We start from the raw sequence: 27,689 nt of genomic DNA, 5'->3' as shown, positions 1-27,689 counted from the left end.
TCCAAGCAAGATCTTCAAGGTTGTCCTCCTTTGGCACTGACTTCTTTGCTTTCTTCATATCATTACATTACATAAAGAAACTCGTTTTACATACGAGGGAGTGAGATGAGAAAAGAAGTTACATTTGGGAGATTAAGAGAGAGGCACGACACGCAGGTCGTATTTTAAAACCCAAATCAGAATAAAGGAAAACTAAGGCCATAACCGATCACCACAAGACAATAATAAACACTTTATTATTATTATTATTAATTCCTTTAATTAATTAAAATCAAATTAAATTTCGACAACTGATCACACTACGCAGAGTTAGCCGGGGGTCCGCTGCCCGGTCAGCGAACAGGGGTCAAGGGGGCAGCGCCCCTTGCGGGGTTGAAGGGGCAGCGCCCCTGGCCGAAATTTTTAATGAACAATTCATTTAAAATCGACGTCGTTTTTCGCATCAACACTTGATACTTTTAAGGCACTGATTTAGCCGAACGGGTGAACTTTGCCTTGCGTTAACCGGTTAACCAAATGCGTTAACCGGTTAACACTGTTTGAAATCTGTTCAAAAAACTATTTTCTGCCTTGCGTTAACCGGTTAACCAAATGCGTTAACCGGTTAACACTGTTTGAAAATCTCTTGGAAAACTGTTTTCCGTCTTGCGTTAACCGGTTAACACTGTTTGAAAACAAAAAAAAATTATTTCATATTGCGTTAACCGGTTAACCATATGCGTTAACCGGTTAACACTGTTCGGAAAAGTGTTTGGAAAGCACAACTCTTGTGCAGTCACAACCCCAATCGCATAACTCTCTGACAACACAACCCTTGTGTCGTCACTAACCCTGATGCACCAATTTCAGACCGTCAAACACATCTCGATTGTTGATTCAGTATGATTGATAAACACATCATTGCTTCACCATACTAATGTCGGATCAAGAAGCAAATGACCATTGATCGCTCAAAGGAAAACAACCATTGAGTGTTTGAATGAACGAAACGAGAACACTATATCATATATAATGTATTTTGCATCAGGATTACATATATCATATATATAACTTGATCGATCTCAATTTAATCTTTGATTCATTCTGTCTTTAATCATATTAATACAGAACAAAAACAGTTATCAGATTCATGGTTTCGTAAGTGGCTCTGATACCACTGAAGGAGAATTGTCATCCAAGGCGCAGCGGAATTTAAAAATTTCTCCATTTAGTGATCCTTATGAATGGGCATGATCAGTGATAGAATCGTTACCTCTTGTGGCGATCACGAACGTTGAACAATGACAACGTCTCTACTCAGTCCACACAAACGGATTCCTTCAATCGCAGTGCTAGCTATTATGAATGAAGGCTTTGAGTGAGAGAAAGAGAGATACGAAATTCCAACTCTTCAGTTGTGTTGTATTTCCATACAATGCTTCTGCACAAGAGTTCTATTTATAGAACCACTTGTCTAGGCTTCAAGCCAAAAAGCCCACTTAAGTGCATTTTGCCCATATCTCATAATATGCCAAAATCACTTAAGTATTTGGTACCTTACCATATTTCGTATTCTACTTAAGGGCACCATACATTACGGTATTCCTTAATTACTCTATCTCTCATCAATTCGTCCTTTGTGTGTGACCCTGTAGGTTTTCGCGACGTTGGCAATTATATTAAATCACACATTTAACATAATAAATAGTGAGCGGTATCTGGCAACACATCACTGCTACCCAAGACACGAAAGTGTCATGTGATCTGACAAAACCTCTTGTGATAATAATTATGTGTATAATTACCCCTTTGCCCTTATGTCTATATTGAACACAAGGTATAGATCGTGTCATCCTTGTCCAGTTTAATATTGGGCCCATAGACATTTATCCTGTTACGCAGGATGGGCAAATTCCATCTATGACACTCATGTCCCTCAGCATGCTTCGTGGAATACCCATCAACTGTCTTTATGGTTATCCAGTTACGGACAATGTTAGATCAGTAATAAAGCACTTGACTCTACATCTAGGATCCATAGTGGTTTCAGGTCGAAGAGTGGTATACACCATTATCACCATGAGAATAACTTATGACACTTTGCATAACTTTCTATATAGTATTCTCATAGCGGGTCAATCCGGTATAAATATTCCTCCTAATATTCATACCTATGTTTAAGACTTGATAACTCTTTATCCATGATCCATGAGATGTGATCATCAGTCTACAAACATAATAGTCTTAATGCTTTAATGTTATCCCACTTCACACTAAAGCTCGACTACGGATACTTTAAGAATAGTGTCCTTATGTTTAACGTGCTCTCATGATTAAGTCACACTTAATACATTAAACGGACTATCTATTTCAGGGACTTTATTAATCAACCATGATAAAGAAAAAGCCTTTTTATTAATTAATAAATAATTCGATACAAGTACCAAAAGTATTGGCCTCTAGGGCTTACACCAACAATTATTGCCATTTTTGTAATTGTTTTCCGTGAGGTTTGGCTTTACTGAATTGTTCCCTTTAGATATTGAAATAGATAGAACGTTTCACTAATGTAGACATAATCAATCTAGTATCACCGATAGTGATTCTAATCCCGTGTTCTCTCATAATTTGTTTGATTATGATTCTGAAGTTGATAATCATAAAATGGCTGAACAAAGAACCTTAAGAGAACTTGTTGCCCCAGATGTTAACTATAATGCATTGTATATTGAATATCCTAAAGTTGTTGTACCTTTTGAATTGAAACCTAGTTTAATACACTTGTTGCCAAGGTTTAGTGGTCTTGCAGGTGAGGATTCCCATAAGCATTTGAAAGAATATCAAGTTGTGTGCTCTACACCATAGAGGCCTCAAGGAATCATTGAGGACCATAACAAGTTAAGTGCCTTTCCTTTTTCACTCCAGGGAGCCGTGAAATATTGGTTGTACTACCTTTAACCAAACACTGTTGCAAGTTGGAGCTATCTAAAAAGATTTTTCCTAGAGAAATATGTCTTTGCCTTAAGAGATTCTTCAATCAGAAAATAAATAGGTGGTATTAGACATGTTGAAATGGAATCTTTAGCATAATATTGGGAGAGGTTTAAGCAATTAGTGTCAAGTTGTCCTCAACACCATATTTCTGAGTAATTACTTATCCAACACTTCTATGAAGGATTGGTACCTATGTACATAAACATTTTAGATGCTACTAGTAAAGGAGCACTTGTCGATAAGACCCTAGTTGCAGCAAAAACTTTGATTGAAAACATGTCACTCAATTCACAACAATTCACAACTAGAAACAACTTTGTGCTTCTGACAAAAAGGAGTGCGTGAAATTCAAGCTTTTTCGTCCAACAAAGATATAGAAAGAAGACTTGACAAACTTACTTCACTTGTTGAACATTTAGCATCAAGTAAGACTCAAACAAAAAGGTTATGTGGTATTTTCACTTCTCCTAAACACCCAACAGATTCCTGCCCTACCTTGAAAGAGGATTTGATTGTTGAGTTTCCTAAAGCGTATGCAGCAAACATTTACAATCCTCAAAGCAACAACCAATATAGGTATAAAACGCCTTACCTATCCACTAACATGTACCAACCGAGCTGGAGAAACCACTCAAACGTTTGATATGGGAATCCACCCGCACAACAACAACAACCTAGGCCATAACAGCAGTTAGCGCTGCCATTTCCACCACCATAAAATATCCAATCTATGATCACCTCTACATCTTCCGGCCCTTCATTAGAGGACCTTGTCAATCAATTAACCATTCAAAATCTCCAATTTCAACAACCATTCATGCTAGTATTTAGAATTTGTAGACACAAATTGGACAACTTTCCATTTCAATGAATGACACGCAAGCTCAAGGATCCAACCAACTATTTGTTGATAACCCACAATAGTTATTACAAGCACTATTTCTTAGTTTTAACTAAAAAATAAGGCAATAAGGCAATGACCGTCATTCTTACACACACTAGCACTACATACTACTTGTATCTGCAATATGGACATAAAAGCCACGCACAAACAAAATAAAGGGGGTCAGAATAATCCTTGCAAATGGTAGCGGTGAAAGTAAACAACATGATTGTTATAAAAATACACAGATCATTCTCACACAGCAACAACAACAGTACAATTTATAATGTCAATATTAAATGCACCAACTTCTCCTTAAATATGCATGTGGTGTCGGATTTTTGGTATGTAAGGCGTGTTACTAATTTATGCATGTCTTCGGTTCCTCTCTAAATCGTGTCCCTCTCTAGACATTAGACCATCAAGGTTTCTCTCTAAACTTGACATCACTGGACCAAAGTCCTACCTAACTCCAATATATATATGTATTCATGATCATGGCATAACAACAATGAAACTTAAACAATCACCATAATCATTCTCAAATTTTCATACTCAAACATGTTCCACTCTTGAACCATAATTTTTCCAATTATCAGGCCTCCCTATAATTCCTCTTAATTACTCAATTCAAAATATAATTAATTTTAATAATTATATTATAACTAAAAAAATCATCAACAACTGAGTATAGATGTATTAATACTCATCAGCTTAAAATTCATCAGCATGCTCAACACGTCTCAATAGAGTATTTTATTATTTTATTTTATACTCATACCTCATCAAAATTTATAATAATTCATATAACTCAACATGGTTCCCAATTAACTCTAAACAACTCTACAACAACTCCTAAACCTTCAAAAATGACTTTAGAGTACTCAAATGAACTTTAAAATACTCAAACATGCTCTACTGATAATTTTTCACACGAGATAACTCTATTTGACTCTAAGGGGTTGCATCTTGGCTCAAAACTACTCAAAAATATTTAATTTACATAACAATCCAAATAAATCAAACAAACTCATTGAGCACATTAGATTCAACTCAACTATTTCAGACTCAACTCTAAACATGTCAGTAGTTCAAAATACAATACTAACTCACAACTCTAAACATAACTGAACTCAAATTCAACACTAGACATGTTAACAACACTAAACCCATAACAACTTAACTCCCTAAATTTAATCAACTCTAAACATATCACTAACTCAATTTTAAGTTATTTATAATTATGTTTAATTCCTTAAATTGCTAAAGGGTTTCCTAAAACTCTAGACTTAACTCTAAAATTGTTCCGCTTCAAAATAGCACCAAATATTATAGACTTATGAAAAATTATGAAACTATAAATTTTAAAATTTATTTAAACCCTCTTTCAAAGGAAATTAACCTCATCTTAAGTGGAATTATGAAACTCCAGTTCTATTCGTTTCAGTTCAACCTTATCGCGATAATTCTTGCATAAACTCTAAAACAGAATGCATGACTTCAAAATAAATAAATAAAGTATATACTAATGATAAAATTATGAAACTATCCATTTTAAAATATCATTACACCCTCTTTCTAACACAACTGACCATACTCCAAACATACTTACAAAACTCAAGTTATGCGTAAAATATGATGACCAGCGCATGACTGAAAGTGACTAAGCCTCTGGTATAAAATCCAGAGAACTGCTACTGTTGTAGCGCTCCTAGACCCATTTCCCCACTTTAAAATAAATACTATTGCATTAGCTTTCTAATGCAACTGACGGCACCTTAAACTAACTTATGAAACTCAAGTTATACATGAAATAATACGATCAATCCCCTTCTATGTCTACCTGCGATTTTCTGTACTTTTTATTACTTTTTTATAAAAATTCCAGTTTTTATGATTTTTCACTTTTCTGACATTTTACAGCATTTAAGAAATCAGACCACAAGGTTTCACAAAAATTCATCGATAAACACATATATTTTAGGAAAAATAGACCAAAGAGATTTTCCCGTAAATCATCGATAAACACATTAACAATAACATACATGAAAATTAGAGTACTGGACAATCGACCGCCTTAAAGGATTTTGCCCAAACCCTTCTTGGCCAAAACACATAAATCTCATTCATACCTATTTTTTATCCAACACTCAAAAACACACATCACAACAAATACTTATATGTCATGATTTCATGACTGAAAATTGCCCAAAGGGAACAAACACAGACCAACAATCAACCAATAACCTCAGGGATTTTGGTCAAACCCTTTTGGTCACCAACAAGGTCATAAACCATACAATATAAAATACAAAGATATGAGGGTAAGGACCCCTCACCATCCTGACTGCTTAAAGTCACACATGAGTAAAGAAATTCACCCCTTACCTCGAATTTGAAGGTTGGTGGAATTCTTCCCCTTTCTCTCATGATCGCTCTAAAGTGCTCTCTTCCCAATTCAGATCCGCCTCTTTTTCCAAATTTTAATTTCTCTTGTACCAACTCTCAAGTTCATAATGTTAGTTTATATGTACACCTAAAATCTCAATTGGTCTCTACACCCTCTCGCTCACACTCCCATCTAATTCTAATAAATTCTAACATGAAATCTCAACTTTTATTTTATTATAAAAAATAATATGTTATAATTAAATATCACACTTTTATTTAATCTAAATAAAAATTTCACTTATATAATTATTTAATGAAAATCCCTAAAATATAGTAATTCTAATTACTCCAATTATTATTAAATAATTAAAGTTATCTAAATATCTCCAATAATCTAAATAAATCATATTTTATTTCACCACTCTCAAAATCTATAATTCCAATAATTATTAAATTACTAAAATACTCTTGCATTCCCCAACATACTAAAATGACACAAATAACATACATACACGCTCCAATAATTAAATAAAATATTCATTTAAAAATTGGGGGGGTTACAACTCTCTCCCACTTAGAAAGATTTTCACCCTTGAAAATTACATGACAAAAACAAATTCGGATAAAATTCCTTCATCCGACTCTCTAACTCCCACGTCATGCTACCCCTAACAGGTCCTCCCCAAACAACCTTCACTAGAGCAATTTCTTTATCTCTGAGTTGCTTCACTTTTCGATCTTCAATCCTCATAGGTGATTCCTTGACAGTTAGGTTATCCCTCACTTGCTCATCATCTATTTGGATTTTATGAGATGGATCAAGAATATACTTCTGAAGTTGGGATACATGAAAAACATCATGCAAATTCAAAAGAGATGGTGGCAAGGCCACCCTGTAGGCAACAAATCCAACTCGCTGTGTAATCTGATACGGACCAATAAAACGAGGATTAAGCTTTTTAGACTTCAATGTACTTCCAACACCATTCACATGAGTGACTCTTAGAAATACATGATCACCTTCTCGAAACTCAAGATCCTTCCTCCGTTTATTATAGTAACTATTTTCCTACTTTGGGATACTTTCATCTTCTCGTGGAACATCTTAAACATTTTTGTAGTCTACTGAACAATCTCTAGTCCAAGTACAACACTCTCTCTAGACTCATACAAACACAGAAGAGTCATACACCTCCTACCATTCAAGAAGACGGTGTCATGGTAGATAACAACATCATTGGTATTGCCAATGATAAGATGAGGAATAAGATAACTTCATTTAGACAAGGAGATGATGAATCTTTATTTGATGCTTAGGAGATATTCAAGGAGTTACTTAGATAATGTCCCATCATGGGATACCAATCTTCATCCCACTAGAAACATTCTATAATGGAATGGTTCCCTCATCAATAAACATGTTATATGTCTCTAGTGGTGGAACATTATTGTCCAAATCATATGAAGATGGATACAAGTTGATTGAAAGCATTACAATCAACACCTATTAATGGCCAGTCACTAGAGTTGTTGTTGATTCTACTCAAAAAAAATCCAACTGGTGTTCATGAAGTTACTTAGACTACAACCATAGTTGCTCAGGTGGTTCAGATTCACCAAATGATGAAAAACATCTTGATGAGTCCTGACGTGCCAACAGATGAACCTGTCAAAGTAGTGACTGACATCAAAGGTTGCTTGTGTTTATTGCGGAGGTTCTTACTTATTTGAATATTGTTCTGCAAACCATATATTGGTTAACTATGTTGGTAATAACAATTATAACAACCCCTACAGCAACACCTACAACCCTGGTTGGCGTAATCACCCAAAATTTTCATGGAGAAACAATCAAAGCCAACTTAAGCCTCAAGCACCCCAAGTACCCCAAGTTCCAATTGGTTTTTCTACACTAAACTATATTGTGTCTAATCAAGGGAATAACAAGATTGAAAACATATTGAAATCCTTCATTCAAGAGACCAAAAATCATTTTCAAGCTCAAGGAGTGAGCATTAAAAACCTGGAGAATTAAGTAGGGAAGATTGCTTCTGCATTTAGCTCAAGAACTATGTGAGCACTTCCTAGCTCTATTGAAACTCCATCAGCTACATTTGTAGTCAAGAGTATTGAAACATGTAAGGTCGTTAAGTTAAGAAGTGGAAAGGAATATGAAGGATCAACATCCACAAGGGAAGAATCACAAGGAGATAGTTTGATGTCTCCTGACACTTCAAAGAAGGAAGTGTCTAAAACCCTTGAAGAAACGCCAATGGTGGAGCCTAATGAAGAAGTGACAACATAAGAAATTGGTAAGCTGAAGATTCCTGAAATGGAATTTGATCCAGAGAAGCAACCTATGGACATTCCTGATGTCGACAGGGTACCCAGGTTTGTTCAAGAAACACCTCCACCTCTGTTTCCTCAGAGTATCAAAAAAGAAAAAGGAAGAACAACAATTTGGCAAGTTTATGGAGATCTTGAAGCAGCTTAACATCAACATACGATTAATTGAAGCAATTCAACAAATACATAACTATTCAAAATTCAGGAAGGATATTCTTACAATTGAAGCATTGACTCAAGAACGCAATCAACTAGTTCAAGGAAAATTCCCACCTAAACTGAAGGATCCTGGAAGTTTCACTATACCATGTGCCATACCCTAAATTTTGTCCCAAGTCATTTCATTCATCCATCAAGACATTTGCATCATTGATTAATCATTTATGCTTTAGATAAGTTAAAAGTCAAATAAAAAGTTAACTTGCCCTAATTGCATATTAGATCATCATATTTACATTCATTTTTTAATCAATCTTGCATTAGTGCATTTTCCATGATAATTTAGATTTTAGGTCATTTCATGTTTTTCCTACATTAAATGTTTTCTTCTGAAAAAGTCAAAGAAAGTTAACTTGAGTTTCATCTAAAAATATTCTCATGCATTATCATTCATTACATTTGTCCTTTCCATTTCTAACAAAAACCATCAGCTTCATATATCTCTAGGGACGAATAGTCATTCCATTGAATTCCTGGAGATCATAGCCTTTGTATAGAAACAAACCACTCCAGTCTAGCCCCATTTTCTTGAACAACTCTGAGTACATGATGTCACAGGAACTGTCGTTATCGATTAGGATCCAGGATACATCGAGTTTCCCCATTGTAGTAACGATTACAAGGGAAAGCTTTTGTTTGGGATGTCTATGATCTTCTCAGAATCTCAACATAGGTCGTTCCTGAACTCTTGTTGATGTACTTTCTTCCGTGTGGTTGACATACATCATTTCTTCAATCTTCCTCGTCATGGTGTCCTTGTAGAGGAGTTTACCTTTGCTTTCCTCCTTACTTTCTCCGCTTGCAATGGCTTCCGCGGTTTTTGAGGGAGAATTACATTTACGTAATTCCTCTCTATCCTGCTTGCCCCTTGACATATTTGGACAATCGGCCCCTCTTGATTAGTCTTTTAATGGCTTCCTTCAGATGAACTTAATCGATGGTTGATCGCAACTTAGTAAGTCTATGGGAATCGTGACTGCAAGTGCACAGTCCTATCGCATAATTTTAAAGATTATCGAACCCACAAGGACTAATAATCGAATGTATCATGGTCTAATGTTGTTATGTAAATCTAAGGCTGATGATCGTTCTAAGATTGGAGGGATGAAGAGAAATAACTATAACGTAAATAGAAGATTAATAAAGATATGCGATAAGGGGATATCGGTATGTAACACATCAAACTTCGGGGATTCGATAGATAGTTGGTGTAATCTTATTGGTCAAAATATTCTTCAGTGGAAATTATTTATAGAAAGGACTTAGTCTCATACTCTCGTTTTTATTGACTCTGATCATACTCATAAACCAGAATGCTTGGCTCTCACGGTCTCATTTTCAATTTAAAAGTAATTTTTGAATATAAATAAAGTCTAATTAATCTTAAAGCGTTCTCGCTGTGTTTAGGATTAATGCCTAGATTCAGCTATCTGATTAAAATCTTAAACTCTCGTTCTTGTTGACCGTAACCTTAGTTTGTTTTGTACTCTCGTACAAAAAACAGTTTGATTAAAATAAGACACTAAAAACCAGAAAAATAAGTTTTTTAAAAACTAACACCAATTGTTTATGAATCCCGTCGTTTCAACGGTCTATACATACCGATACCTAAGGGTTTAGCCGGGCATGGATTCGGTAACAGACATGGTATTTGGACAATCAAACATACAATAAGGCATAAATAAATAAAATACCAATCAAAATAAAACCTAGATTACGAATTGAGAACTGGAACTAAATCTTGATTCTTCAATTAAAATAATGTCGGCAGGCTTTGGCAATGAGTAACCGTTACAATTGAATTCAAATGGGTAAAATAAATTGCAATAGTCCCTGATGTGGAGAAACTATAACTGTTACAAAGTAGGAAAAACTGCCTAGGAAACTAAAAGAAAATAAATTCTGACTAAAAATTAAGCGTAGATTGAAAGTTGGAAGAGAGAGAGAGAGAGAGAGAGAGAGAGAGAAAGCTTGAGCGAGTCTGAGAGAGAGTCCTTATATATTTTCCACATCCCTAATTAGTAGAAAAGGTGCGTGGATTTATGGCTAGAAACATGGAGAAAAAGAGGGAAGACTAGGTTGTGGCGGTTGCCACAACCTTAGTCTTTGACTCTTTGGCGATCGCCACCAATAAAGGGTTGAGCGCCACCATTCCTCATGCTTAGTGGCAGGCGCCACCACCTTCTTTGGTCCATGTGGCAGGCGCCACACACTCTAGACGATGGGCGCCACAAGCCCATTTGCTTTGGTGGCCCATTATCTCTATTTTTCTCCATTTTCTTCTCTTTTTCTTTCCTTTTTCTTTCCTTTTTGCTATTTTCCATTTTTCTTGCTGTAAACCTTTTAATCGATAAATACCTGCAATAAATATAAAATACTGCGTAATAATAAGTGTTAATCAAGTAAAAAGCAATGCATATGGAGCCAAAAATACGACACGTTTTCGCGTTATCAAAATCCCCCATACTTAAACCTTTGCTTGTCCTCAAGAAAATATCGCGTATATGAAAAAAGGTTTTGTAAAATATTTGCAGCATACGTTATCAAGACTCGTAGAAGACGCAGTTGCATTCGGATACTCATTCTAGTCTATAAACTTTACTTTGGTTCAAAATTGTATTAACAGGTACTCACTTTCACACTAAGGGTATCGTTGGAGCACATAGTCGCAATGTTGCAACCATAAGTCTCCCTCCTAAACAAACCAATCTGAATCATGTTGTCATGCCTAAGCCTACCTTACTAAACCTTCTTTTTATCCTTTTTCATTCTGGCGCAATCACATTAAGACCGTTATCTTTTCGCATTCATAGCAAGATAGTCTGTTAGTGACTATGATCTCATCATTATTTATTTATTTATTTTTCGCACTTTGGCTCAAATAACAGTTAAAGATGGTTATGTTGTTAGGCTAAATGATCGGGTGAGGATCACCTAACTTAGAGGGAACAACATTTTTCATGCATTTCGTGATCTTTTCTTCTTTTAAGCCTAAAATCATACACTTATTTGCATTGACTTCTTGCCTAGTGTGTGCTTATGATGGTGTTGACTGCTAGATAAACTACTTAAGGAAATATTAAAGGATAGAATTTAAGGCTATAGCATGATAAGTACTCAAATCGATCTTATACTTGGGAGATTTAAGGTGTTAAAACGATATCGGTCTTATAAAGTTTTTCCAAATCTCTACAATTCAACCTCAGTTTTATTTATAGTTTAGAATTTTCAAAGAATGTACTGTATCTCTAAGTCTAGATTTTTGCAGAAAATTTTGTATGGCTTGAGGAAATAGGAGAATTAGTAAATAATGGAAACCATGAATAAAGACTCGACAACACATTGATATTTAACTCGACTGACACTTTAACAAAAATAACAATAACAATAATTTAAATCTACCTAGAAAGCAATAAATAAAAGCGGTAAAGCTTCATCCCCCATACTTAAACCCTGCATTATCCCCAATGCAACGACATAAGATAGGAAAGAAAGGTAGAATTTGGGTATCCTTCTACTGGCGCCTTCTGCCACGTGTAGTTTTAGAGATCTTCCACACGCATTGTCAATGTTGCCATTTCATCGATCAAGCCAGACATGTTCTGTTCGGTTCTGAAAGCGTAGTCGTGCTGATCATGCTGCATTTGGCAAAGGATTTGCATCATTTCAGTTTGTTGAGCTTCCATGTTTTGTATTTGTATGTCTCGCTGAGCGTCTAATTCGCTACGCCGCAGCAGTTCAGCATAGATCTCATCAAGAGTGCCTGGTGCCGCATTTCTTCTTGGTCTTTGACTGAAGGATGCACTTGCAACATTTTCAAATGGCATATGTGTGGTGTGTGGGTCAGTAGCGGGAGCAGTTTGCTCCGGAATGTGATCCTCATTGGTGTCCCCGCCAGCAGCTACATTCTCAGAAATGTGCGCGGGGACTTGGTTATGCGCCAGATCATTAATGTAACGATAATTATCCGGGTTACGCACATCTGTGCGATTTGGATTTGGGAGGATAAAATCTTGTAACACATTATTTATAATTATTAAATTAAATTTACCGCCACTCCTTCGTTTTACTAGTTTCATGCTCCTTGCCACGTCAATGTCAATGGCATGATGTGGGAGCCGGGTTAGCCTGGAGAATTTTTCTTCGAGTCCTAGGACTTTGGCTATGGAGGTTATTAAACCTCCAAAAATAATCGGCCCTCGCTTCGCATTGACAATGGTTTGCATGTGAGATAGCATAAAAGGGACGGTATTCACCTTTTGTGACAAAAATGTGGCGAACAAATAAAAGAGTTCTTTTTTGTTCACATTGTTAGAATTCGCTCGGCCAAAAATGATGGACGCCAATATTTGGCGGAAATATCAAATAGTCGGGTTGTGAATTAAAGTGGCTTTGTTTCCCTCGAAACTATGGGTTACTGTACCGGTTATTGCCCTCCAAAATGGTTGGAAGGCGCGTTTCCAACCCTCAGTATCTGGGACCTCACTTACTACGCCATCCCCGTTGGGGAAATGTAGCAGGTCCGCTAGTTGGGAAAATGTAAGGGCATATTTGACGTTGAAAAAATGAAACTGGATAGTCCCACTAGAGCAGTTTGTGTTGGGTGTGGGGCTAAAAATTAACGAGCTTAGGAATTCTAGTGTTAATTGAGCATAAACAGGGTCCTTGAGAGATAGAAAATAATTTAAATTTAAAGTGTCTAGCATATAGTTAACACTATCTAGAATTCCTAAGGCAAATAAATAAGGTTCATCGGTGTACCTTGTTGATTCGATCTTTCTTGCGCTTAGAGACGTGCACGGCTCCTCTTGTAATTCGCCTGGCTCGCCATTTCTGAACACTATTTCGTATTCCCTCATCTGTGCCATAATGAATTTCACACTTGTTGTGTAATGTAGTGAGAATAGAGCAAGAGTGAAGAGAATTATGCTTATGAGAGGTGTGATTTGTTGAAGTTATGTTGGTGGTTTATATAGAGGTGACGGTGGTTGGAAATTGATTGATGAAATAAATCTCATTTACGGTATTCAATGCCTTGGTCAAAGAGTTTTTGAAAATGGTTGAATGGATTTAAGGCATTGTCAAGCATGCAAGGGACAAAACCATTAAGTGATTTGATGTGTCAATATTACACCGCCTGTGCGTCAAATCTTGTGTAGTGGCGGGCGCAAATTTTGATGTTTGTGACGGGCGCCACTATGGGCTTTGTGGCGGGTGCCACAACCCTCACATGGGCGCCACAACTATGTGTGGCAGGCGCCACATGCAGTGTGGTCTTCCCCATGTGTGTGCCTTTATAGTTGCTTTGACCATAATTTTCTATGGAATTTTAGTTTACCAACATAATATATAGTATATAGGAATAATAAACATGATATAGTTAAATGAAATTAAATCGCAAAATTGACGAATAAAATAATGAAGTAGACGGGAAAAGATGAAATAATTTGTCTACTAGAATAAAAAGAAATGAATTAATTAAATGAACCCCAATGTGTAAAAGCAAATAACAACAAAATTCCAAACAAGAAAATAAAATAAAAGTCAGTAAATCGGTAATACTCTAATAAATTAGCCATTACGGCGGTTGTTGGTAGGAGGAGCGAACGAGTAAAAGTGTTGGTAAATGTGATCTAGGTTCTCTGTCACTACATCCATAAAGCTGTGGAATTCCATGCGCAAGGTGCTCAGCTCGCCTCTCAGATTGGCGACGTCTGTCTGAACAACTTCGATGACATCAGCATGATCGATGAGAGGTGCAGCAGGTATAACTGGGGCATGTGATTCAGCGTCAGAGAGACAATTGTCATAGTGATCATAGATTTGGGGTGTCTCTTGAGGAGAAGATGGTGCATCTGGTGGTCCATCCAAATCATAGAGCCAGTTGTTCCTATCATGTACACTCGTCCTAAGGTCTGGAAGGGTAACCCGATGTACTACTTCGCGGTTAATGAGGAGTTCGAACACATCTGGACCTAGGTTCCTAATGATCTCGGCGTTGAAGCAAAAGTCGATATTCATTGGTCGTATTCCATCGAAAGGGGTGAGCCTGATTAGTGGTTGTCTCAGTCCGATGGCATTTTCTATCATGGTCACTAGGCCTCCCACTAAGATTGGTCCATAGTCCTCCTGTGCTATACGGTACAAATTAGCTATCATGAATGTAGCAGCGTTAACAGGTTGGGCCTGTGATGCACAGTACATTATGAAGAGTTCGTCTTTGGACACAAAGGTTCTGTTCTGCTCCTTTCCAAATAAGGTGTGAGCTAGGATCTTATGAAAGTAATGAATCGCAGGGTTATGGATGTTCTCTGAATGCATAAGGTCTGGCTCGGGATGGTCGTTTCCTGTGATGCTACCCCAAAAGAGGTCTAATTGATGGTCTACTAGCCTGTCTTCCTGGGTAATGGTGAAGGTATCAGGACCATCAGGACATCCTAGGAGTTCAGCCATTTCTCTATGGGTGTAGCGATAGTCATTATTAAACAACCTAAAGGTGATTAGGCCTTTGTTAAATCCAATAACATGGTTTGACAGGTACACTAGGGAGCTTAGGAATTCTAAAGTCAACCTACTATAGGAACTAAATTTTTTTTATAGCAAAGGTGTCCCAGCCAATTTGGTTAATTAGGAACATAATACTGTCTCTTATGCCTAACTTGGTCATAGTACGTCCATCTGGGTATCCATGTAATATACTTGTTGCATTGTGATGGTCAGTAGCTAGATAAATTTAAGTAGATAATGGCATTAAGTTTGTAATGGTTAATAAAGAAAAATACCGATTGACTTTATGAAAAGGGAAGAAAGAAAAAAATGGATAGATAAAAAAATGACATTAATAAAATAGGAAATATTTGCTATGTTTTACGTCGATAGCGCAACGACTCAGGAGTGTAAGTACTCATGGTGGTTATTTCGAGGATGAATCCTCGGTCAAACTTTTAATTATCCTCGATTTCCATGGCCACTTATCAATCCATCTCTCATATTTGTCACCTTTTCTTCTTTTTCTTCTGCGAGGTAGCTTATCCTTCTGAACTTGTGGTGGTGGTTCTGGCTCTATCTTGAGAGCTAGCTTTTCAGGTTTAGGTTCAATTTTTGCATCCACCACCTCAAAGTCTGGTTTTCTCCTTTTAATACTAATGATTTCCCTAGTTTCATGGTCTTCTAATTTTTTCTTCTTGTTCAGGGTCTCAAATAAAGGTGCATTGGTGTGGATATTTTCCGGTAGCTCTTCATATCTTTCGGATTTGGGGTCTACCTTAACTTTCACAGACCTTCGCGGGAAAGGAATTGGTGATTTATAGGGAGGAGGAACAACACATAGTTCTTCATTCTCTACCTCTTTGACAACCTCCCTCTCGGGTAGTGTCGGTGGTTCTTTCTCAATCTCTACTCTTTTCTCACCTGAACCCTCCTCATTATCACTCTCCTTAGGATTTTAGGTAGATCTTTCACTGGTGGTTGTTACAAAATCCGCATGTTTCTCAGGGAATGGTCCTAGAGGTGTCTGCATAAGCAGGGAGATTTGAGTCTCCAATGCCTCGTTATGAGTGATAAGGGACTCGACCACAATGTTCAGTTGCATAAGGGTTTCATTGGTATAGAGACTTTGTTTCTAAATTCTTCATTATGAATATTTTGTGTAGCCACAAAGCGTTCCATCATAGATTCTATCATAAAGTGATTTTGCGTCTCAATGAAATCCTCTATTAATATTTCCAGGTTGGATTTATAGGAATCTTGCGATTCCTCAAAATATTGGGAGTGATAATCGTAGGGAAAATTTGGGTGATACATAGTAATAGAGAAAAGAGTTCCTTAGTCTATACTGGGCAACAATGGAGTTACGATATCGACTAAATTAGTCCCCGGCAACGGCGCTAAAAACTTGGTCGCGACTTAGTAAGTCTATGGGAATCGTGACTGCAAGTGCACAGTCTTATCGCGTAGTTTTAAAGATTATCGAACCCACAAAGACTAATAATCGAACTATCGTGGTCTAATGTTGCTATGTAAATCTAAGGTTGATGATCATTCTAAGATAGGAGGGATGAAGAGAAATAACTATAACGTAAATAGAAGATTAATAAAGATATGCGATAAGGGGATATCGGTATATAACGCATCAAACTTCGGGGATTCGATAGATAGTTGGTGTAATCTTATTGGTCAAAATATTCTTCATTAAAAATTATTTATAAAAAGGACTTAGTCTCACACGCTCGTTTTTATTGACTCTGACCATACTCCTAAACCAGAATGCTTGGCTCTCGTGGTCTCATTTTGAATTTAAAAGTAATTTTTGAATATAAATAAAGTCTAATTAATCCTAAAGCGCTCTAGTTGTGTTTAGGATTAATGCCTAATTTCAGCTATCTGGTTAAAATCTCAAACTCTCGTTCTTGTTGACCGTAAGCTTAGTTTGTTTTGTACTCTCGTACGAAAAACAGTTTGATTAAAATAAGAAACTAAAAACCGGAAAAATAATTTTTATAAAAACTAACACCAATTATTTATGAATCCCATCGTTTCGACGGTCTTTACATACTAATACCTAAGGGTTTAGCCGAACATGGATTCGGTAACAGACATGGTATTTGGAAAATCAAACATACAATAAGGCATAAATAAATAAAATATCAATCAAAATAAAACCTTGATTACGAATTGAGAACTGGAACTGAATATTGATTCTTCAATTAAAATAATGTCGGCAAGCTTTGGTAATGAGTAACCGTTAAAATTGAATTCAAATGCATAAAATAAATTGCAATAGTCCCCAATGTGGAGAAACTATCACTGTTACAAAGTAGGAAAAACTGCCTAGGAAACTAAAAGAAAATAAATTCTGATTAAAAATTAAGCGTAGATTGAAAGCTGGAAGAGAGAGAGAGAGCTTGAGCGAGTCTGAGAGAGAGTCCTTATATATTTTCCACATCCCTAATTTGTAGCGAAGGTGAGTGGATTCATGGCTAGAAACATGGAGAAAAAGAGGGAAGACTAGGTTGTGGCGGTTGCCACAACCCTAGTCTTTGACTCCTAGGCGAGCACCACCAATATAGGGTTGAGCGCCACCATTCCTTATGCTTGGTGGCGGGCGTCACCACCTTCTTTGGTCCATGTGGCGGGCGCCACACACCCTAGATGATGGGCGCCACAAACCCATTTGCTTTGGTGGCCCATTATCTCTATATTTCTCCATTTTCTTCTCTTTTTATTTCCTTTTTCTTTCCTTTTTTCTATTTTCCATTTTGCTTGTTGTAAACCTTTTAATCGATAAATACCTGCAATAAACATAAAATACTGTATAATAATAAGTGTTAATCAAGTAAAAAGCAATTCATATGAAGTCAAAAATACGATACGTTATCGCGTTATCAATGGTGTTGTGTTAGTGGCTCTGGTGGAAGTGGCAGTATTTCAACTTATCCTTCCGACGTGTCTCTCTAACAGAATAAGGAGGTCAGATTCTTGCTTTTCAAAACTCAATCTTCACACTATCTTTATAAACATTATCTCGGGATACCATCAGAGGGTGTACATATCGTACTTCCCCATCATACCTTGGTCGAAGTCATCTCGATGTCGGTGGGAATCCTTCCCATCCGAGCAATTAGAGTGAGATTCGATGGAGGCAGGATTTTCAAAATATGTGGTTAGATTTTATTCTAGGATCAAGTAAGGTTCAACCATGGTGAACATTTCCTGGACAAATTTTACCTTCTTCTTCCCTAACTTCTGTCTGAAGGGATGGTATCTCATAAAACCACTCTCAAAGATCTAACATTGAAGCCCTTCTTGGGTTCCCTCTACCTAGATTAAGACATGCGTAAATCAATCGATGTGAGAGCATAAGCTCTCTTTCTTTCCTTGGATAATCCCATTCAAGGTGAATCCCATTATAGGTCGTCACTTCCGAGCAGTGAAATGCTAAAAAAAAATCTCGTATAACTCCGCTCAATAATCAATACTTTTGTCGGGAAGACCATTAAACCAGAATCGAGCCGACCCGACCAAGGTTAACACAAATAGCTTGCACTTATATGCATCATCGATGTTGAAGTAACTCAGTAGGTCATTCATAAGTTACACATGCTCGTCGTGATCTCCTTTTCCATAATGATTGTCCAACTTGGGCGGTTTATCAATGTACTTCAGAATCATGCTCTCTAGGATTCCTACTGTCAGTGAGTAATTTGGTTGCACCTTCTCCAGGTGAGTTTCTTCTTGAGTCGGGGAATGAGCATGACTGCTCCGGGGGCCCTAGGGCTCCGAGGGGGAGTCTGATGTTTCCTTCTTTTACGCCAATATTTCAACTGAGGGACCTCATCTCTTCTTATCTCGGTTGGTTCTGGGGAGGAAACATGATTTTTTTCTTGAAGAAACTTATTGGATTGTATTTTTGCAAGCGGGGGAGTTTTTAAGGCTTTCTTCCAAGTGATGAAGCCTTACTTAGGGATCATGTAAGTTTTGTTGCCACACAATGTTCAACATGTTGTTCAACATTTTGTTAGGACCTTGTATGTCGAGGATTACTTATAGAGCATAAAGGTCATACATGGATTTAGGTTGTGTAACTAGAGGCGGAACATGAGTCTCTATCAGAGTAATTTAGATAGATCTGGCAAATTGTGAATCTTGGACCAGATATAGATTCAACGAAATAACCGTTTTAGGATCTAAGGCATTTCATGATGGAGATAGAGGTGGGATGTTATTTTCCGTTAGAGCAACGACAACAGCTTCGCGCATAACGACTGATCTCCTTAGATCCAACCATCACTAAAAATTATAGGAACAAAGGATTTGGAAATACGAGGAAACAAGATTGAGATTATGCTTGGCTGAACCAAAACGAGACGTATCTTTGCATTTGATCGCGAATGTTTCTCCTCTGGTGATCAGAGGAGTTTAAGAACTATGAAGTTGGAGAGAAATGTGAATTTGTGGAAATCGTAGGAAGCAGAAGTCGTATCCTAAAGACGATGTTAATATTCCATTATGGAACCATAAATAAGAAGATGAATGATAATGATGGCAAATTATTATTTTTGATGCGGTGGAGAGGGGACCCTGCAAAGTTAGCACTCTAACGCTCAAGTCGGTATGTGAGGAAGAAGAGTGAAGTAAAATTGAATCTGAAACATGTTACCTCTCTCTCTCTCTCTCTCTCTCTCTCTCTCTCTCTCTCTCTCTCTCTCTCTCTCTCTCTCTCTATATATATATATATATATATATATATATATATATATATATATATATATATATATATATATATATATATATATATATATATATATATATATATAGAGAGAGAGAGAGAGAGAGAGAGAGAGAGAGAGAGAGAAAAGTGCAATAAAAACTATATCCCCATAATAATTGTTGTTGAGGTAAAGAACAAAATAAACAAGAGAAGGATATGACTAGACAATGCTTCTTCAAATACACCACACTAACAGGAAAAAATGTATAAGAATCTTTTGAAATTCATACAAATCCAATTTAATAAATTTACCTCGAAAAAGGGAATCAAAACCTAACACAAACAAGAAAAATTATTTTGAATATCATAAAATATTTGGTTATTACATTTACTACATATATGGATTAAAGATCCTCATAAAAAAACATAATCCAAGAAATTCATTTTTAAAAGTATATGGATAAAAAAATACCGGCCTATGGATCTATATGAATGTCGACCTCGGAGGAAGAGTTCCAAGTCATCACCACATCGCATGAAGTAAAAAAAAACTTAAAATGAATGTGTAAACCTCATCCCAGAGAAACCAATCCTAGTATTAAAAGGATTTTCAACGTGATAAACCAATCCTATGTCATTACACGAGTCAAAAATATTTTATCTATGATCACATTTTTATAAAAAAGATAAAATAGAATATACATACAATAAGATGAAACAATGCTTGTCTCCGTAGGAATGATGAACTACATTGTAAAAATAAACTTGATGAATCAAGTTAGTTTTCAAACCATCAAACATATAATATTACTTGAGGTATTCTTCAAACCCTACAATATTACACGGGTGGTATTCTTTTGAGACAACACGAAAGTCATGGGATTCATAGAAGTTCTTATAACTTTCACGATGAGTGTCATATCTAAATCTGTCAAACAAGGATGCTAGTGGTTAAAGGTACATCATCATGCAAAATTGTCATTGTAAAACATATACTCAACGCACTTAAATAAAATGTGTTAATAGTTGTGAATTTAGCAAGTGTACTAAATAAGGTAAGTAGTAATATTTGGAAGTCCCAATATCAAACTCAAAGACTGTGTATATGGTTTGTGTCAATTTTGAGTTGAACAAAAGGTTAAGGTTTTTTTTATTGGTTTGTTTACAAGTTATAAAGAAAAGAGTAAATTTAATGGCGTAAAAAATAGTATGATAAAATATATCAGGGATGAGTTTGACCTTGAATCCCATTTGTATCCTAAATTGACTTTATTCTAACCAAATTATTTATCTCTAATTCTTTAGTGAATAAATCTTTAGTATTAATTTAATTCCCTAAGGATATTAGTGAATTACAGATAAAGTTAAGCCTTCAATTAACATGAATAATATAGTTTCATTGTGTTATCCTTAGGCCTGGGTGATAACTAGTAAGATATTCATATTAAGCATTAACTATTAAAATTTATTTCTAACAGGTAATTGTATTTTAGTTTAAAATTTATTAGAGACTAAAAGGAATTAAGAACAAATAAGATTAAATCAACAAGAATAAAATACTTAATTATCACAAGAATCAATTCAAATTACAAGGTTCATCAATGAAAATTATTCATCCCTGGCACTAAAGAGCTTAGCTACTCATAATCATAACAAAATACATTGGAAGAATTATAAATGTTACTCATAAATCATTAATGAGGAAGCTTGAACATAGAAGTATGTAAATATATGTTATTTGTCACTCCTAATGTGTTTGATGCGCTCCAAAGTTCCTTATCGTCAAATTTCAAGATCATTTAAGAAAATAAGGTTGTCCTAATATATATACCCTTAAATGGGCGTACAAGCTCTCATTTGGGCGTCTGGGTGTTTTTGCAAAAAGCCTATTTTGCCCGCATATACATCTCCATACGTTTAGATGCTCTTAAACCTTTTACTAGCGTTTGGATGTTGTTTGCCTAGAAATTGTCTGGAGTATGGATGCTAGACAAACGCCTGGATGCTCTACACGTGTATGAATGCTTGGAAGGATGTCTGAATACGCGTATGTAAGCTTGCATAAGCGTATAACCAAAGATGATTTAGCTTTTAAATTCTTCATGAAAGTTGTAGCTTTGGATGTTAGTTTTTATTTGTTTTTGCTTGCACCTCAATTGTGGTTACGAATATGGAAAAAATATTTTACATATATCATGATGTAAAATGTGTTGAAAATAGAACTTGTGAATCTTCAATAAAATTTGTCGCGATCCTTTTTTCACCATTTATGTGACTACTTGAGACCTACAAAACAGGTTTATCATTTCCAAAATGGGACATTACTAGGAAAAATATAATTAAATTATTAAACAACTAATTTGTAAATTATTCTTATAATACCTTCTTAATTTACTATTATAAATAATAAATATTGATTTATGTGCTTGAAGGTGCAACTATATGCAACCAAAAGATGTTCATGATGGTTTTGATGATGACAAAATTGTATGTAAAATATGTGGATCTATGTGCTTGCATGTATAAAATTGAGTAGAAGATCCATATGAAGTTTTGATGATGACAACAAGGACTAAAGTCGGTGGAAATAGCTTTTAACATTGATGATGAAAAATTAAAGAAACATCACATGCTCATCAACAAAAAGAGACTCAAGATCAAAGTGCTTATATGACCAAAAGAAATCTAGTAAAGAATCTTGAAGCATCGAACTAAGTATGAAAACTCTCCAAGTCGTGTATGTCTGTCTGAGTGACCAGAGTATTGTAAAAGTAAGGAAGTAGCTTAGAAGTACTAAGGCAACTCACACACACCTAAAATTATTTTCTATATGTTTTATCTTGAAATTATTTTCCCATATGTTTTATCTTGAAATTATTTTCATAAGCAAAGTAAAGTGATTAAAAATCTATCCAAAAACTTTCCACGTTATTTTTGAACTAACCAAACGATTAGTAAGTTGTGCCAATCCATTGGCAAAAAATTTCTTAGCCAGGAAGACGATTTTAGTATTAAGCCAATCGATAGTAGAATAGCTAATTGTTTAACCAAGCAATCATGACAACACATTAATGACTTGCAATGGCTATATATCTAATATTTTCTAATTGGGCTTGCTAATTGATTAAGAAATAGTTATCTAATCGATTGGAGTTTTATGCCAATCGATTGGCTCATTAAATCAACCAATGGATCATTTCCTTTTTTTGGCATTTTCAACTCCTATATAAAGAAGGCTCACCTCAACTTGTTCTCACGCCACTTTCCAATGATTTACATTTTCCATAGAATTTATTTCTCTAATTTTCCTCTCCCTCTCTCTCTAGAAAATATTTCTTTCGTTGTAAGTTTCCTTAGTGCTTGCGAGTGAAAATTTACTTGTGAGAAAGAGTTATGTAAGTGGTAATAATGTTTGTTTAATTCTTGAGTGCAATAATCTTGAGAAGATCAATTTTGGTTTGTAAGATAAACCAATAATAATGTCTTTTTTTTGGTTTATTGAGCTTTTCCATAAAAAGTTATGCTTTGGTTATTGAGAATAGCCTGAAAATCTCTAAGGAGGTTCTAGCTTAGCCTGGTGCAATCTTTCTAACCCTTACTCTCTTTATTTTTCTTTCATTTACTATTTGTTTTATTTTTGGTGCAATTTACTATTAATAAACTACTAACACGATCTTAATCGAGAAAAGTATAAATTAATCACGAATTTTAAATACCACCATACACCTCATCCCCCCTTTGTGCTTGAGGTCACTTGTCCAACAATTGGCATTAGAGCCTAACTCCTGTTAATGACTAATCGTCTCATGAGGAAAAATGACTTCAAGTTATTTACTAAATAAAACCATGTCCTTTAATGGAGAAGGATATAGTTTGTGGAAAGAGAATATAAAGTTTTTCATAGATGGAATGGATCGTGGTATTTTGAAGGTTATAACAGAGGATCATTTGTCCCTGCACACAATGTTGATGGTATTGTAGTAGACAAACTTGAAAAATAATTCTCCAAAAAGATGACAAAGAGAATGTGCCATGTGATTAGAAAGCAAAAAACACCATCACTACCACTCTCGGTCTGGATGAACCTTTATGAATTTCTTACTGGAAAACTACTAAAGAAATGTGGGACATCCTCCAAATTATCCATGAAGAAATTGCCGATGTAAAGATGGTAGGGTTGGACACATTAACCCATGAGTGTGAAATCTTCATAATGAAACCTGAAAAGAACATAAGTCAAATGAAAACACAATTCACCCATATTTTGAATCATATGAAAACTCTGGAAAAAACATTCTCAAATGAGGAATTATTCATAAAAATTCTTAGATGCCTAAACTATAGTTGGAAACCCAAAGTCATTGAGATTTTTGAATCTAAGGATTTGACTAATATGGAGACACATACTATTTTTGGTAAATTGCATGAACATGAAATAGAACTTAAAAGACTTGTCATAGACGAAGAAGGATAAAAGAAAAATAAGAGTCTAGAACTTAAAGTTGAATAATCTGACGCTAATGGTGACATGGCTCTCATAGTAAAAAAAATCAAGAGATTTGTGAAGAATGGGTAAAATAAAAAGGAAGAGCAAGAAAAAGATGAGGAAAAAACATCATTCATTCCATAATGCTACAACTGTAGAAAGAAATGGCATATCGAACCATATTGTCCTCTAGTCAAGAAAGAAAACAAAAAATTTAGAAAAACTCAGAAGAAGAAGAAAACTTTTGTTGCATAGGAAAACAATGATATAAAGTCCTCGGGCGACGAAGAAGGAAAAGCCAACATCTTCCTAATGGAAAATCATCAAGAAGATGAGGTAACTTCTCAATCTCCTATCATGATCTATTTAGAATCTGGAAAAAAATAACAAAAGAAACAAACAAACTAGGGAAAATTATTTCATCATCTAAGAACACTATCTCATCTCTTGAATAAAAAAGCAAAACCCTTGAAAAGCGAATATAACTCCTTAGAGAGAAACCAAAAGAATTGATTCAAAACTCTCCCACTTTAAACGAAGATGATGAACCTGACAAGTGCGATAACAATGACAATTTAAAAGATAAAAGTTGTGATCTTCAAAAAAAACTTATCAAGTTCACCAAAGTAAGAGACACTTTAGAAGTCTTGTTAGGGAATCAAAGAGCCTCATACAACAGATCTGGATTAGGTTATGAGACCAAGAGCAACAGTAAGAACTTTGAGAACATATGTAAGACCAAAACCACATCTCACTGTAAAACCTTAAAATACAATTACTGCAATAAAGAAAGTTACATTGTTATGTTCTGTTTCATTAAGAAAAGCCACAAAAGTAAAGAAGGACTCCATTTTCATGCTTCTATAGAAAACATTGTGAACATAAAGCTAAAGTATCATCTAAATCTGAAAAATGTCTATATTTCCAAGACAGGGAAGAAAAATATTTATGAAACTAACAAACAAAGACCCAAGATGATATGTATATCTAAATTAAGAACTAACTTTTTCTCTGCATAAATGCTTTATAGTCTCAAACACTAAATGATATCTTGATAGAGGTTGTTCAAAGCATATGACAGGTGACAAAACCTTATTCTCCACCTTATTTTTCAAAGAAAGAGGTTTTGTCTCATATGTGGATAATAATAAGGAAAATATTCTAGACTTTGACACCATTGGTAAGTCCCCAAATCCAAGGATCGGGGAAGTCCTCTTGGTAAAAGGACTTAAGCATATGAATAGAGTATTACACAAAAACAAACACAAGACTCAAAATCAAATTAACACATCAAACTTAGTAGTGCAAGGTTTGAGTCTTCATAATTGGAGAATGCCTCCTTAAATAACCCCAAAGGTCCAATTCCAAAGCGAAAGAGATCAATCTTCAATTATATTCATTGTAAAACTTTGATTAATTGAATCTTGAACAAATCAAAATTTCTCAAATTTAATCTTGCTAAAAACGATTATGAGTAAAACTTTCTTAAACCAAAGCACGCATAAAAAGTTGTATTTTTTATTGTGATAACTTCTAATTGTGTATAAAAAGAAGCAAATCCTTAACTACGCAAGAATTACTCGAATCAACTAGCACACGAAACAATCCAGAGACAGGATGTGTCGTATGATATATTATACTTAACATTTTACATTTACTAAAGTATCTTGATTACTTAGAGACATAATAACTCTCACCTTAGCAAATAATCTTGCTTCAAGTATTACCTATAAAATATTATCAATCCTATATAATAAAAAAAAATACATAAACTCTAATATATTAAAATAAATATAAAGACATCAAAGACATAAAATATTAACAAAGATATGATAGAACCATGAATATAAGTATAATATACAATACAAAATTTACTTATGAAAAAAATCAAAGAGTTAAAATGTTGACATAAACGTCCAAAAAGTATTTAATCACTCAAACTCAACCAGCTTACAATTTCTATTACTATACAAGTCCCACAAATAACTTTACATTACTGGAAAGTAATATTACTATACTTGAATAAAGAAAAAATATTTTATTTAAATGAATAACACGTGTCAGAATATATTTACATTTGATCTTGAAGGATCCCATATCCTAGAGATCATAAACATACAATTATTTGGGAGGGCTGCCAATGAGAAAAGGGTAAGGGAGACTTGAGCAGTGAGTAAATGCAATGCAACAACTGTATATTGGTCCCACAGTGGTCCCACTTCATCAACTTGCTCATTCACATTTTCTTTCAATCACAACCGTTGCTTTGGTGGCTACCCTTTTTTCCATACTATGACACATCAAATCATAATAATTATATCATAGAGTTATATGCCTTAAAATAATAATAAGATAATAATAAAAATAGTCCAAAACTTATGACATTCAATTCATTCAACAAAAACTGTTTACAAATAATATTTCGTATTTTTAACTAAAATTCTTTTTTATTAAAAATGTTCAGCCTTATTTAATGTTGTATTCTTGTTGATTAGTCTTAATCAGTTTGAATTTAAAATCAAAGAAGTTTTATATCTATTAATACTCTTACTACGAGAAAAAAATTGAGGATACACTACACTGGTTTCTATTTTTTTAAACTTATTTTATTAGATTATTTAATCACAGTTTTTTTTTTTGTATATTTTTAAACTTTTATAAAAAAATGGTAGAAATAACTTTTAGTTTACTATTTTCATTGATATTTGAATAAATATTTCAAAGTAGAAATATTTTCATTTTTGTGATTATTTCAGTTTTTTTTTTAATTTTGATATCAATTATGATCAAGTAATATTAGAGAAAATTGTTCATTTGAAGTGATCCATTTAAAATCAAAATCAAAGCTCGGTATAAAAATTACTCTACACAAAATTTATTGTCTATTTATTGGAGAAGTGTTTAAAATCAGAACAAACCTATAAAAAGATTATAACACAAAAGTTATTATAAATCTAAGACTTTAAAAGATGACATTCTTTGTATCCAAATTTTCATGATTAGGCTATTCTCTGAATAAATCAACCGTATTAAAAAACAAGTTGGACATTTCATTTTTTGTCATTTTCTTCTAAAATAAAAAATTCAGCAGAATTAAATATCTTTAAAAAAGTAGCTTATAAAAAATCTTTTTAAAATGTAGACTATATCCCCATATTGGGCATTGAATTTTCCCTAAACGT

General features: G+C 34.8%; 1 non-coding gene across 1 annotated transcript; it reads right to left on the bottom strand.

Annotated features, from left to right (window-relative positions):
- Positions 1 to 7,501: 7,501 nt before the first annotated feature.
- On the bottom strand, positions 7,502 to 7,607 carry LOC127088743 (small nucleolar RNA R71). Its single transcript, XR_007790565.1, has one exon. It is a non-coding gene; the product is annotated as a small nucleolar RNA R71 (small nucleolar RNA).
- Positions 7,608 to 27,689: the final 20,082 nt, after the last annotated feature.

Source organism: Lathyrus oleraceus, chromosome 5 (genome assembly GCF_024323335.1).
Source record: "Lathyrus oleraceus cultivar Zhongwan6 chromosome 5, CAAS_Psat_ZW6_1.0, whole genome shotgun sequence".
NCBI classification, from domain to species: Eukaryota; Viridiplantae; Streptophyta; class Magnoliopsida; order Fabales; family Fabaceae; genus Lathyrus; species Lathyrus oleraceus.
The sequence above is the reverse complement of the archived record's forward strand: the minus strand, read 5'-3'. Positions and strand labels throughout refer to the sequence as shown.